Below are 14,941 nucleotides of genomic sequence, written 5' to 3'. Positions count from 1 at the left end.
TAAATTCAAATGCAAGACAATGGCCAGTTCATATTCATTCCTTTTTCTGACATTACAGTGGACTTTAAGTTCCATTATTCAAAAGCTTTATTTCCTGCTGTTAGTTTTTATTTATCATATTTTAACTTGCCACTTTTACTTTTGCTTTAAAAATAAGTAGAGCTAAGATCAGCCCTCTCAGATTCAGATGATCCTCTTCCTGACTCTTGGGGAAAACACATGAAGTTACTTTTTTTTTCTGGACTGAGAGATATTTAAGTTCTAGTTAAGAATCAAAAGTCAATTTCTTTATTATCTTCTCCCAATACAGATTTCTCGCTATTTACATAAAGATGAATAAGAAGTGTGATTAATTATGCATATGTCTCCTCTAATCTGAACTGATTAGTTTACAAATACAGCTTACATGCCTTTTTCCTGTTATTTGATGTTTCAGACTTACCACCTTCTGACATTTGTCAAATGCAGTTTCCACTTGGGTCAGCCTGATTTTTTTTCAAGCTATCATGGCCTAAATAAGAGCCTCCAGTTCTAACTCTTTGGCTGTTTACTGGCATCTCTCTGAACTGAGAGTTAGTATTTGGTGATTCAGATTCTCTTTGGGTTCCACAATGCACATGGCTAATACAAGTAATCTAAAAAAGAAGATTTTTTTTTCTCCATGAAATACTAAGCAGGATAAAAAAATGGTAGAATAATATAAAACAGCATGAAGATGAGTAATCTTCATCTCATTCTTGGTAATGAGAGCATATGTATGGTTAACACAAGCATTTTACATTCCTGCTGTTGCCTCATTTTCTATGTAAGACTGGTAAAATCCATTTCTTTTGACTCTTGCAGGGATCAGCATATCACGTGAAGCCATTACCATCAAGGCTGGCTTTAAAAACATGAAATATATGCTCCTGTCTGCAAAGAATAGAATACTCAGGGTATCTCAGTTTTGAGACAAATTTAAAAGAGGACACACTGCAATGAGCAGTCTCTTCTAAAGGGTTTCAACAATCCTCCTCCAATAATAGAAAATTAATACTAACAGAGGAAAGTAAAAAAAAACAAAAACAAAAATTAAAAAAAACCACAAACAAACAAAATCTCCACCCAACAGTTTATTAACAACAGAATGCCCACAAGGCAATACTAATCAGCAAACCATCAGAACTCCACAAGCCTGCCACATACACACACAGAAGAACAAAGACCCAAAAATGTCCTGAGAATGGGGCAAATGTTGGAGATGTTCCTGACACATGGTGTGAGATGGCGCCAGCTTTCACACTGAGGAAGGTGGAGATTCCACAAGAGTTCCGGCAGCAGGCGAAAACCACGGTGGCCCTGTGGCAATGAGCTCCTCTCCATAGCAGTCACAAGCAGCTGGGCTGGGGCCTTTTTGTGTTCTCCGTAACCATAACTCTTGGGGTTTTGGAACAAACCACTTTTCTATATAGTAACTCCTCAATCTTATGAGCTCAGTCTCTCCTAATAGGAACACTGTGCATTTGTTTGTCTGAAAAACACCTTATTTTTTTCAGACGTCCTTTTATAAAATGTATTTACATTCTTTCTTCTCATCAGTATATGTAATAAATATCAGCCTCCTTAAAAGGCTGATATTTATTACATATGTTGTTTGTGAACAACAGCGAATAGGACCTGACCCAGGACTCATAAGTCACTATTTCTCTCTATTTCATGGTAGGCCATTGTTTTTTACTTTCTGTATATGATTTTCCTGCTGCTTTTAATATCATTTTTTTTAGATGTTCTGCTTTCTTAAGTTGCTTTTAACCCCATCAAAGCTTGAGATGTGTCACCTCTGCAACTTTTCCTTCACCCCCGCGAAGTCATACAGAAGACAGTATTTTACAGGATTTGCTCTTGAAAGTTTCGGTTTAAGTCTTATTTGCCTTCATCATTGCCTTAGTTACTTTCATACAGAAATAAAATTTTTTCCTTTAGCTGAGTTAAGCCTAAGAGTTTCCAGTTCCTTTTGTTTTTCAAAAGTAAGCTATATATTTAGCCTTTTCTGTGCTTTTCCTATTTCACCAGATTTACACAAGTTTTGAAAGGTCACAAGTAATGACTGCAATTCAGTCAAACAGGTCTTTCCATTTCATAGCATGTCATTCATTTAATCCTGGGGATTTCAAAACATACAGTGACAGGACAAGAGGAAGGGCTTTAAACTGAAATAAGGCAAGTTTAGAATAGATATGAGGAAGAAATCCCTGGGAGGGTGGTGATGCCCTGGCACAGGTTGCCCTCAGAAGCTGTGGATGCCCCATCCCTGGTGGTGTTCAAGGCCAAGTTGGATGTTGCTCTGAGCAACCTTGTCTAGTGAAAGGTGTCCCTGCCCATTGCAGGGTATTGGAAGGGGATGTTCTTCAAGGTCCTTTCCAACCCTAGGCATTCTATGATTCTATAAAACTACAAACTTGACAGCAACTTGTAATCTAACACAAAAGTCTAGATAGGAATTATTTTGCAATTTTTAAATGTATCATTGCATTTCCTATAATAATAATAAAAAAATTGCTATATTTTGTCTAAAATGTAATGATCAAGAAAACTCTTCATCTAAGAAATTATTTTTTCTTTAACCTGTGGACACATGAACTGGAAAGATATGAGTAATACATACTCAGAGGTATTTCAGAAACATATCAACTCAAAGTAGAAAACTTCAAATACTTAGAAGCTCATGAAGTGATCCAACACCTCCACATTGTCTACAAAACAATAATATTATTCAGGACATGGATTAGGAATTAAGTTGTTCAGTCAGGAGAATGAAAGACTCAAAAAAGATTAACTGCAGGACTAGACTTGGAACAAAAAGTACAAAACGTAATGAATGCAAAAAAAAAACACCTTAAAATGGGCAACTAAAGAACGCATCACTAAAAGAAGCTTCAGAGCCTGCTGTCTCCTCCATACAAGAGGCATCACTTCATAACAAGCTCTGCTCTTCCCTACAGTCAGACATGCATAAGCAAATCCCAATGGCCACCTGTGTAGTACCCATAAGGGCACACCCCACCTGAGAGTCATGGTAGTGTCAACACACCTTCACATCAATCTAGTCCTAGTCAATATGTTTCAGTCTGCCTTATCATGCAGACATAAGAGATAGAAGTTCTATTGTCAGTAGTAGAGATTTTATCGTACATATTAACATTGAAAACCACCAGACACTCTGGGACTCTTAGCTATTGAACAACACTGTCATGCATTCCAGGATCTTAGAAGTGAAGTTACCAAAATTCACTGTGGAATTGTTCAATTTTTTTATTATTGTTAATAAAACTACTACCTACCCTGGAACAGTATGAATTATCTTTCACTCAAAATATTTCTTGCCTTTCAAGCAAGAAAATACCCTCTATTTTAATAGAGGGTATGTAAGATCAATAAGTTGAGGTACAGGTTAAGATTGAACTGAACAATTTTAGCATTATTTTCATTCCATGCAGCCCAAAAATGTATGCAGACTAGACAGTATGTAAAATTCTAAATGTTTTAAGTTATTTTTATTGGTAAGCAGGATGGGAATTTGGAAACTTAACTTTCATGTTAACCTTTTCAAATTATATAGGAATGGTAGAAACTATTTTCTTTATGGAGACCCATGACTCCATCCACACTTTCAAGGCAGTCATTTGCTCAGCATACATATGCAAATTCACTGAGGTCATAATTTATCCCCAAAATTAGAGCATACCAGTTTGGTAAGTACTTTAGCAGGTTTGTCTTCTGCTGTGCATCGAGTCTTTCCACTGTAGCCACATCATGTAGTACAGATAAATGCATATAATCCTCCTAAAATGTTTCAGAGAAAAAGCAGATGCTTTAGCAACAAGTAAGGCAAGTAACTAAAATTTCCTGTAGTACAACTCTACAGCATCACATTCTGTTTTGCTAACATTAAAGTTTGTACAAAGATAATTCAGGGGCTCTGACCTTGTGCTAATAAGTGCCACTTAAATATATATTTCCCCAGTATCTAGTAACTACTGAATCTTTGCATTTCTACCTTATGAATATAAATTCACAAGGTCCAAAGTATTTTAATAAATGTCATACATTTAATAAAAAAAAATGTAATTTTTATTCGGTCACATTTCTTCATTTGACCAGCTGTTGGTTTTGTAATTTTAGCCATGCTTTATTATTCTTCCCACCATTCCTCTAGGTTTTGGGTTTTATTCTTTCCAAAGACATCATATTTTATCAATTGTAATAGTATCAAGAGTTTTCACAGTATGATTTACATTTGGATTTGGCACAAAATAGACAATTACTAAGGCAACCTATAATTCCAATCCATTAGGCTAATATATTGCAGCTGCTGTGAACAGTGAGCATGTCATCTTTAGTATAATGATGTCTGGTACAGCACAGGTCAAACAAAATAAACCAATAAATTACTCTGCATCTAAACATCACAGTTATTTTCACTCTCTTTCCTCATCCCCATTCTCAACATAGTCTGTTGTATTTGTGGGTAACTTTTTGTGGGGTTTTAACTGTTTCTGTTTACAACTGGTAGAATCCTTTATTACAAGAGTTCTAGTCAGATGCATAGAACTCATCTGTAATGTATATAAGTAATCACTATACAGTTGTTGTCACATAGGGGTTTTTTGGAGAAAACACTAGAAATAGGCATCAGTTATTAAAACCACTTATTGGCATTGTTCAGCCTGAAAAAGAGAAGGCTCCAGAGTTACCTAACTGTGACCTGAAGGGAGACAAGATGGAGGGAGACTATCTAATAAGGGCATGGACTGACAGGACAAGGGGAAAAGGCTTCTGAAAGAGATAACTGAAAGAGAGCAGGGTTAGATAAGGTATTAGAAAGAATTTCCTGTGAGGATGGTGAGGCCCTGGCACAGGTTTTACAGTGAAGCATGTGGCTGCCCCAGCCCTAGAAATGTTCAAGGCCAGGTTGGATGGGGCTCTGAGCAACCTGGTCTAGTGGAAGGTGTCCCTGCCCATGTCAGGGGGTGGAATTGAATGATCTTTCAGGTACTTTCCAACCAAAACAGTTCTACAATTCTTAATTTCTACTTTAAAAAACTTCCATCATAAAATCTGCAACATTTCCTTTTGGCAGAAGATGGACCATTCATTAATTCATTTGGATTAATTTTCACTCCTTTCTGCCAGGAGAGTCAATATCAACATTTTCTACTTCGTTAAAAAGTGCCTTTGCCAGACTATCAGGCTTTACATCTCCAAACTGTCTTGTTGATATTTATTTAAATGGTGTATTATATATTCTGAGAGATAGATTGAGAAGAAAAAAAAAGAAAAGGGTGCTTTCCTAATCTGTTAGGTAGGGTATCTTAACACTACAGGGTCTAGTCCCTACATTATTTCAGCAAGGAAAGGCACTAAGTCACACACAGACACAATGAGTACAGCATCAAGAACAGGAGAGTTCCTGATGAAGTAGGCAGTAAAAAAATCCAAATTCTGAGTATCCACTGCTGTAACTCTGTGAACAATCATTCTTTTTTTGTGCCACTATCATAATTTATGCCAGCATCTGTGAATGCAATGGCAAGTCTGGATGCATTCTGTAAAGTGTTTCAAAGAGCCACTATAGAGCTCCCTAATGAAGCCTTTCTGCTTGGTCATCTTATTTTGCTTCAAGATCTTGTACTCTGAAATGTGAACAATGATAATGGCCTGACAGCAGGGCATTCTTCTTCTTCATTAAATCTTTCACTGAGAAATTTTCAAACCTATACATTGAGGGGAGAAACAAGATTGTGAGAGAAGACTCCCTTTAGCTTTACTAAAAGACATTTAAGGAGGAGTCTGGCCATAAAATAGGAGAATAGTTATAAAATATTTAGAAAAAAATGGCAACAATAAAAAATATTCATTTGAGCATATTAATTCAAGCCCTAGGACTTGGGCATTTACAATTTCAGCCACACGAAAGTATTAAAGATGTATAAAGAGATGATTGGCTCTTGCAATTAAGGGATTAATATTGTGTGAACGTTAAGAAAAGCTTTAGTGATGTATAGTTATGTTATTGTAGTTTAGATGTCCTCTGTTCTCCCCACAGTTCCCTTTCCCCCCTGTATTGCTGCCATCAGACAGCCTGGGCTGTCTAGGACAGGTACAAAGAAGGCTGCACATGTGTCCCTGGCATGGGGCAGTGGGGAATGGAAAAGCTCAGGGGGTTGCTCAGGGGGTGCAGCGCGGCAACACCTGACCCCCAATCAAGTCACAAGAAAGCAATCTCCACTGATAAATGGCAAAGAAGAGCTGACTGAGAGACTCTGGGAGGGCTGGGCTGGCTGATGCATCCTCCAGGGGTATAAAAGACTGAGCATCCATCCTGAAGATGAGCTGGCCACGTGGTAGAGAGCCACAGGGGCAGTTCCCAGTGCTGCCATGTTTCCTTATGTAGTCCTATGTTTTATTTTTTTTATGTTTAATAAACCTTTTAAAAATTTTAAAGTGAGTGGTCGTTTCTTACAGGAGCTTCCCAGGGAAGCCAGAAGCACTGATAGCCTACAGCATGTGATGGTTCATATAGGTTAGCTCTAATAACTTATTCTAAAATTTTAGAAGAAACCTGCAGATTTTCCACTGTAAAATTATTTTATTACATTCTATTCTAATATCACCAGTTTTGGCTTCAATGTAACTTCTTTTATCTTTCTCAAAAATTGTTGGAGGTATTGCAAGACAAACTTAGTTTCTTGCATATTTATTTTAAATAAACTAATTCAGATTACCTCAGAATGAAGCTATGGAAGAAGCAGTTAATTTCTGTGTGATTATATTACAAATCTTTAATAAATTAGTTTTTTAGAAGAGAGTCTTCTAAGACATATTTAATCAGATTGCAATATAACCCCATGTATTACATTCCTAATTACATTGTATCATTGAGTTGATTTGCTTTGTACTTCAATTATTAAAGTTAATGATTTCTACTTATGAAATTAAAGTGCTGAAACACAGTTTTAGAAATAGCTTAAGTAATTTTCTACTATCTGTCAGTGTGAAGCCATTCCCCCTCATCCTGTCACTCCAGGCCCCTGTCAGTAGTCTCTCTTCATCTTTCTTCTGGGCTCTCTTCAGGTACTGAAAAGCCACAGTAAGGTCACCCTAGAGCCTTCTCTTTTCCAGGTGGAACAACCCCAATTCTTTCAGCCTTTCCTCACTAGAGGAGCTCTAATCATTTTTCAATAACATCTTCACAGAGGCAGGATAATCCTGAGCTATAAGCCCCATAAACTGCTAGCAAGGGTGCTAATGGGACAAGTTAGTGTGGGCTCTGATTACTACCAGGAGAACACGGGGCTCCACAGAGCAGGGACACACATAATAAGAGTTCCTTCTTCACTGCAGACTAGAGAATTGTTCTGTGAAATTAAGGGAAAAGGCATGTAAAATCATAGGAAAATTAGCTTGGAAGGGGCCTATAGATGTCATGTAATAAATCCCCCTCATTAAAATTGAGTTAACTTCTGTTAGATCAGATTGCCAAGAGCTTTGTTCAAAGAGCCTGATATAATTATATATATAATATATATAATTGTAGGTGCCTTCCTAGGAAGCTGCCAGGGCAACCATTTCCAGTGATGCACTATTAACATCATGATATATTCATTCTTTAGGTCGGATTCAGATTTTTTTTGGTTGCAACACATGATTGTTGGCTCTCATCCTTTCAGTGGGCACCTCTGAGAAAATCCATGCTCCATCTGCTCCACTAAGTAGCTGCAGCCTGCTATCACATTCACCTGTAGCAGCCTCTTCTCCTCAGCATCTTCTCATGTGACATTCACCTAAGGCACCTCACTTCCATAGTGATCCTCCTCTGTGGTCTAACACATTCATCAATACCTTTGTTTCACTTCGAGGACACAAAACTCAGGGGATTTTACCTGCTTCCTAACAGCAGATTGTTTGGCAGAGATTTAATAGGAATTTTTTAATTTATGATCACTTTCCATAATTATGTTCAGAACACTGGGGATGACCCACCAATAGATATACAAACCTAAACTCTGCTTGCATTGTCTGATGTGTTTCTGTGTAAATATTCTGTAGTAAATGTTCATGTTATGCATAAAATATTCACTTTACTACTATGAAAGCAATACACCCCTTCCTAGGGGCAAGGAAGCACAGAACTATGACAGAAGAACCCTGGTTCTGCTGTCTCAATTTAGGGATCAAAGAGAAGCACCCACAATAAAAGCATACCAGTTCTCAGTTCTGAGTATAAAGTAGAAAAGAATAGTCATCTCTGAGGGAATCCATTCGTCAACATCTGGCTCATATCCTAGAAATTTGTGTCTTTGTCACAGAAGGGAAATACTGGTGTGTCTGAAGTTAGACATCTATTCAGAAGATGTGAGTGTTCTGAGAAAAGAAAAAAAATCTGAATTTTATAGTAGAATAATTGTTAGTAAATACACCTTTTGATCCATGCAAAGCAAACAGTGCAGGTTACTACCCAGAAAAAAAAAACATCTGTTGCCTATATTCCACATGATTTGAACATTACAAATATATAGAAATGTTTGGAAATAAAAGTGGCTCCAAGCAGGTAAAATGCTGCAAAATTGCTCCTTGAGACATAGAGACTGGGTGCACACAAATGGGTCAGAAAAATTCTTGGTCAGACTCTGTGCTGGAGGGGAAGGAAGACACAAAGAAGTACATCGAAGTCAGGATCTGGAGCACAGGAAACTGGTACCATATTAAAAAACCCTTTCTCAAGCATGTTCCCTTATCACCTGCATCTTAAGCATGACTGAGTCATGAAGTAACCATGATGGATTTGAAAAGAAAGGGGGGAAAAAGGGAATACACTGTTATGTTATGCCCCCAAAAATAAGGCTGAACCCTACTGAGTATTTTAGTCACAGTGCAGATAAAACAGAAAGATATGCTTTGCATTAAGACGTGTATTAATAAATGTCATCTTGTGCCAGTGCACAAGTGACAACATCACTATAGTGCATGGTATGATTCTTTGATGCTACTGAATCTCACTGCCTTTCAGTCAGAAGCCAGAATGTCAGTAGAGCATGTAATATCATACAGGCCTCTGCTTTGATTGCTGATCACTGCCAGATCACTGACTATTGTATTTGTGGGCTTCCCTAGACAGAGGAAGGAATGATGAATCTGACTCCACGTTCTTAGAAGGCTAATTTATTATTTTATGATACTATAATATATAAAAGAATACTATACTAAACTATACTAAAGAATACAGAAAGGATACTTACAGAAGGCTAAAAAGATAATAATGAAAATTTTTGACTCTTTCCAGGGCCTCGACACAGCTTTACCCTGATTGGTCAATAAGTCAAAACAATTCACATGAAATCGAGGAAACAACCACCTGTTGATAAACAATCTCCAAACACATTCCAAAGCAGCAAAACACAGGAGAAGCAAATCAGATAATTATTGTTTTCCTTTTTCTCTGAGGCTTCTCATCTTCCCAGGACAAGAATCCTGGGCAAAGGGATTTTTCCAGAAAATATGACTGGCACAGCTGAGTTGAAACTGAAGGCCCTGGCTAACTAGGCACTAAAGTATTCTTCTGTCCACACCCACTTCAGCCTGAATTTCCACTTACAGCCCCTCAAAATAAATCTGGTGAATATGCATCCCTACAGTTACTGCAGAGCTTGAGGAATATCGTGACATGAGGAATTATTTAACAAAGGCAAGGCAATTTTCTATTCTAGAAAATAAATGGTTTTCCCTAAAGCACATTTTTCTTCCTTGTACTAACAGTAATAGTTTACAACATATTTGCATGGATTTAGAGGTCACTGATGGGTGCTATTGCATATACAAACTAGCAATTTTTGCCCTTTTACATTAATAGAGTATTAAGACTAAAAAATATTTTATTTTCTAAGGTATGCAGTGGAATATATGTCTCACACACCATCATATAGGTACAATTCTATATAACTGAAAGCAAAAACCAAAAAATTAATGTTTTCTAGCTGTCTTTCCCTTTATTTCATAGATAGGGAATTTATTCTGACCATGGTAGCAGGTGATTTGTTATTTTGTTGCTGCAGAAAGAGGGCTGAAAAGGAGTTTTGAAATGGAAATTGTGACATTTACTGAGTGATAATCTCATACTGCCATTTATAGGAAGCAGGTGGTAGCTGTTTACCATTGGAGACAGATGGAAGTCCTGCATTGGAGGGTGGTGAGGTTTTTTTCTGTTAGATAGATTAGCTTAAATAATTCAAGCATTTTTCCCCTTGCCTGATTAGTGCTTTGTGCAAATTTAAGTATTTAAAGACTGGTTTACTATTGAGCAAAATTTTGCACAGCTCATGTAGTTTTTCCTCTTTGAGCCTCCATGAATCGCATTTAGCTTTTATAAAGGATAAAACAACTATTTAATATCCCCATAGGAGATGCTGCATGAGGGCAAGTAGCACCGTGAAAAATTCCACTCGTGTTAATCTGGAAAAAAGATTTTATTCCAACCGAGCATACTTCCATAGAACTCTGCACCGAGTGCTACAGCCTGTGCATGGCAGCTGGGAGGATGGACCAGTGATACAACCACACACACACTCTTTGCTGTCTCAACCCTATGCTTAGCATTTCCATGGATGAAGAATTTTAACCTCTCTGTTTGAACAAACAATTTTCAAAACCCAAATCCAGTATCTCCAAAGCTGCCATACAGCTTCTAGCAGACTGACTTTGTAAGACTACCTCTAATGTCTCCAATGTTTAGAAATATGTCTTATACTAAAAAACATTTTGTAAAGCAGAAAACAATTTGTTTGGAGGTTTTTTTTGTTGGTTTTTTTTTTTTTTTTCCTTGGTTACTGGTGGGATTCTTCTCCTTGCAGAAGGATATGAATGGAAGAGGGACAGAATGAGAAAGTAGAAATCACCTTGAGTCATGGAGTTCTACCCTGGAAAGAAAATGAAAAAAAGAAAGACAGAGGAAAAAGAGCAGGAAAAGAAAAAAGAAAATGAAAAAAAAGGAAAATAAGAAAAAGGAAAAAACTTTTGGTTTTAAATTTAGTTATTTTAGCTGATCCATAATATTTCAAAAGGCACATGGACTACAAAGTTCATTAGTAAGCCAGATGTCAACAAAATACTACAACGGTAGTATTTATTATATTGAACTTGAAAACATGAAACTTGTTGAGTATTATGTGGGTTTCCAGGAATACTATAATAATTTGAGGTACTTAATGGCAATTACCAATATAGTGAATACTCAGTAGATTCAATAAATGTCTTCAGGTGACTGACAGATATAAACATCATCCAATTCTTTTCAGGCATCCAGTGGACCTTATCAATATGGTCAATTGCTTGACAATTTGGCATAAGTATCGATCTTGTCAGCACTGTTGTCATGAATTAAATCAAAGCCAAGGAACATGGTGAATTCCGTCAATAACTCTATCGCATGGGGAACAGCTGTGGATCCCAGCTTTAGCTGTGAAGCCAGTGCTAAAACTCCTCCTATTTTCCTCTTGAGGAATTCTATGGGAGCAGGATTTTATCCCATTATTATAAAAAGATCAGGTTAAAAGCTCTACTAATTTTAACAAAGCTCCATTTCATTTTTATGAAGTTTGTAAAAGCTACAAGTCACAGATTAATCTAACATAGTAAATTTAATTGCTTTAAAATATGGAATACCATCATTAAACATAAGAGTAGGTACCTTAAACACCATCAAGACAAATTTAAATCCTACTTTGCAAACATGTTTGACCTTTCAGTGAGTGCTGATACCTATTTCATTTAAACCATTTGAAAAATCTCAATCTGGAGAATTAAACTAGGAGTATAATTCAAATGCTCAAGCATGTCCTTCACAGCTATCAATAGATTAGATTTTGCTTGACTTTCCTATCTGAGGTTCAGTTTGTAGAACAATTTAAACCTAAAGGGCAAATTAAAAAATCATATTTCATCTAAAGAAATACAATAACTAAATGTTTATTAACCCCTGTCATTATGCTAGCACTGAAGAGCTCTGCTACCTAAGCTGACTGATTTCTGGGACTGATCCTCAGAAAATGAGTAACATCCTTACAACATGAAGGATTTCTGCTCTGTTTGGCAGACTTAACTTTTTTACCTTGGGGAAAAAGAAGACATTCCAATGCCTGTAAGCAAACCAAGATAAATCCTTAGCTGAATTGTACACTGATATACATACTGCATTTTCTCCAAGTACTGTCTTAGAAAACATTTGTCATTTTAGGCTACATATGGCTTTTGAGAATATTACTTGTAAAAGACATTCCCAGGAACACCATTCTGAAACAAAGGAATACTTATTAGAATCTCAGTAATGCAGCTTAAAGTCAGCGTGTGGGGAAGCAACCATAAACCCAAGATTCCATTTATTCTTCCAGAGTAATCAAGCCAGAAGGATCCATGTTCAACCTCTGCCTGTGCCCCAATAGTCTAAGCAACAGTCAGGTAGCTGGAATATCTAGACAAGGAACCTGAAAAAATCAGACCAATAGTTTGAAATTATGAAAAAACAGAAAATGCAATAGAAGCACATTTCCTAACAGAAACCATAAGTGACTTTATTACAATTTCAGAGCATAATTCTCAGATGAATTTATGTAAATGTATGAATATACCGGTGAATTGCTGGAGTCTTGTTAATTTTAGCAACACTTTGTTCCCCAAAGCTGTTAAGAAAATAATTTTTCACTATTCTAGAAATAACTCTGAAGATACATGACATATAGAACTATCTTGTCTGACTCTCCAGGAACAAACCAAGACCTTTTTATTTTGGTTCATTCATCACAAAAGGAAAATAAAAATCAGTGATTGCTGTCCCGTGGTAGACATATACAGAACAACCCTAATCCTTTGATGAATGTGAAGTAAAAGAGACAAGAATAAAACTCAAAAAGCAACTATGAAAGCATTTTCCACTTGGTGCTTACTGATGCTATAGACCCTCACCTGTTCTGCTAAAGCACATGCAAAACTTCACAGCTGCTTCAGTGTAACCAGTGTTACTCAAACCAGGGCTTCTGAAAATGCTATTGCTCGACTACTCACAATGAGACTTCTTATAAAAGGCCCTGACAACATACTGAACATATCTTCAAAATGCCTAAAAACATTTCAAAATATACTTCAAAGAGAAATAGCATTTTTAATAGCATTGAATTAACACTTCATTATGCATGCTTTTTCAGGCATTCAAACAAAAGTAATGGGCCTAAATGTAATTAATTTCCAATATAAATCTATGATCAGCATCAGTAAATTTAAAAATCAAAGTTGTCTGTCTGTGATCATTTAGTTGCATGGTACAACCTACCCATTATCCACAAGATGTCTTTAGCTTTTTTTATGGGTCCATTTTTCATCTCTATGATAAGTTCTACTCAGTTTGTGATTTTTCTGTAGTTTTTACACTGTGATACAAGTGAGTTACACTGTTTATACAAATGAGTTTGTTAAATGTAACAAAATTTAAAAGGGTCTCAAAAATGAGTGGAGAAAGTCTATGCAATTTTCGCAGAGGAAGAGAGGATGGTGACAATGAACCAAAAAGAATCTTTCCTTCCTGCATTCCATGCTTCCAGCCTAAGTAAAATCAATGATTTATGGAGGTAAGTGAAGGTGACCACCACTTCAGGTTTTCAGAATAAGGAGACTAAGAGAGCCCTTACAGAAACAAACTCTGTGATGTTGATTGAAATAACTATTTTTAACACATTAAAAGGTCAAGAGAGAAGATGTTAAGAAAATCTGCTACAGTCTGGGCAACAGAACAGGCTTCTTTATTGTTTTGTTAGACTAAAATAAGAAGCTCAGCTAATTTACAGCCTGTACTTACATTTGGTACACAGCAACACTTGTCCTTCCTGATGGCATAATTTGGCATGCAATTTTGAACATGGAAGCACACAGTATTTGAAAACCATCAATTCCCATAATACCAAATGCATTTTATTTTCTGACCTGAACACTCATGTCCTGCTGTCAATGCTTATCAGCCTGACACTTTATCTTACAGCATGGTGACACCTGAAACATCAAGGTCAGAATGGACTGACGAAAAGTGTCAGCAAGAAAACCTTCACATCACTGGTAATATAGCCATGAATTCTGCTCCTTTAGGGTCAGAACCTGAAAGAAATTATTTTGAAACACAAGCATCTTGTAGACATGCACATTAATTGAGTAAATGTCTGTTTTTCTTGAGATAATGCACAACTACATCACACTTCTCTATAACATGGATTTTGGGTCAAAGACAAAACAGGCACCAGGTTTGACTTCGTCATTCTACTCTTTTTTAAATCACTATTGAAATTGTTGGGAAATGTTTTAATCTCTTAAAAATTAACATTTTAGAGGATACTAAAATGTTACAGTCAGTCTCCACAGTAAATGCAATTGAATCAGAGACTCTGTTACATTAGGCGTGCTCCACCTCCTGAAAATATTGTTCTGTGCTGAACTGAATAGGATCTTAATTCAGTGTTGTAGCATGAAGGACCAAAATTTGATACTGAGAAAGCATTCAAGGCTTTGACATTCACATTTTGTAGTGAAAGAGCTACACCAAAAGTGTTTACAGAAAAATAATTTCTGATGAGTTTTCCATATTTTGACTGAAAAATTATTCTCAGAACATTGGGCTTGCACATGAGAGACCACCAATACTGAGCTGGCAGACTCTGCTCTGGAGAAGGCAAAGCATTGGCAAAGACAGAGTTAAATCCAGCCCGAAATACAAATAACTAACAAAACAAATACCTTCATGTAGGAAATGGATTTGTAGAAAATTCTCAAAGACTGACAGAAGGCCCACACATCTGTGTGCAAACCTTGAGATAAGAAATGCTGACTTGGAAATGCCATGGAATAGGACAGACATTATTGAGAGAGAAAT

Source organism: Molothrus ater, chromosome 2 (genome assembly GCF_012460135.2).
Source record: "Molothrus ater isolate BHLD 08-10-18 breed brown headed cowbird chromosome 2, BPBGC_Mater_1.1, whole genome shotgun sequence".
Lineage (NCBI taxonomy): Eukaryota > Metazoa > Chordata > Aves > Passeriformes > Icteridae > Molothrus > Molothrus ater.
Note: the sequence above shows the minus strand (reverse complement) of the source record.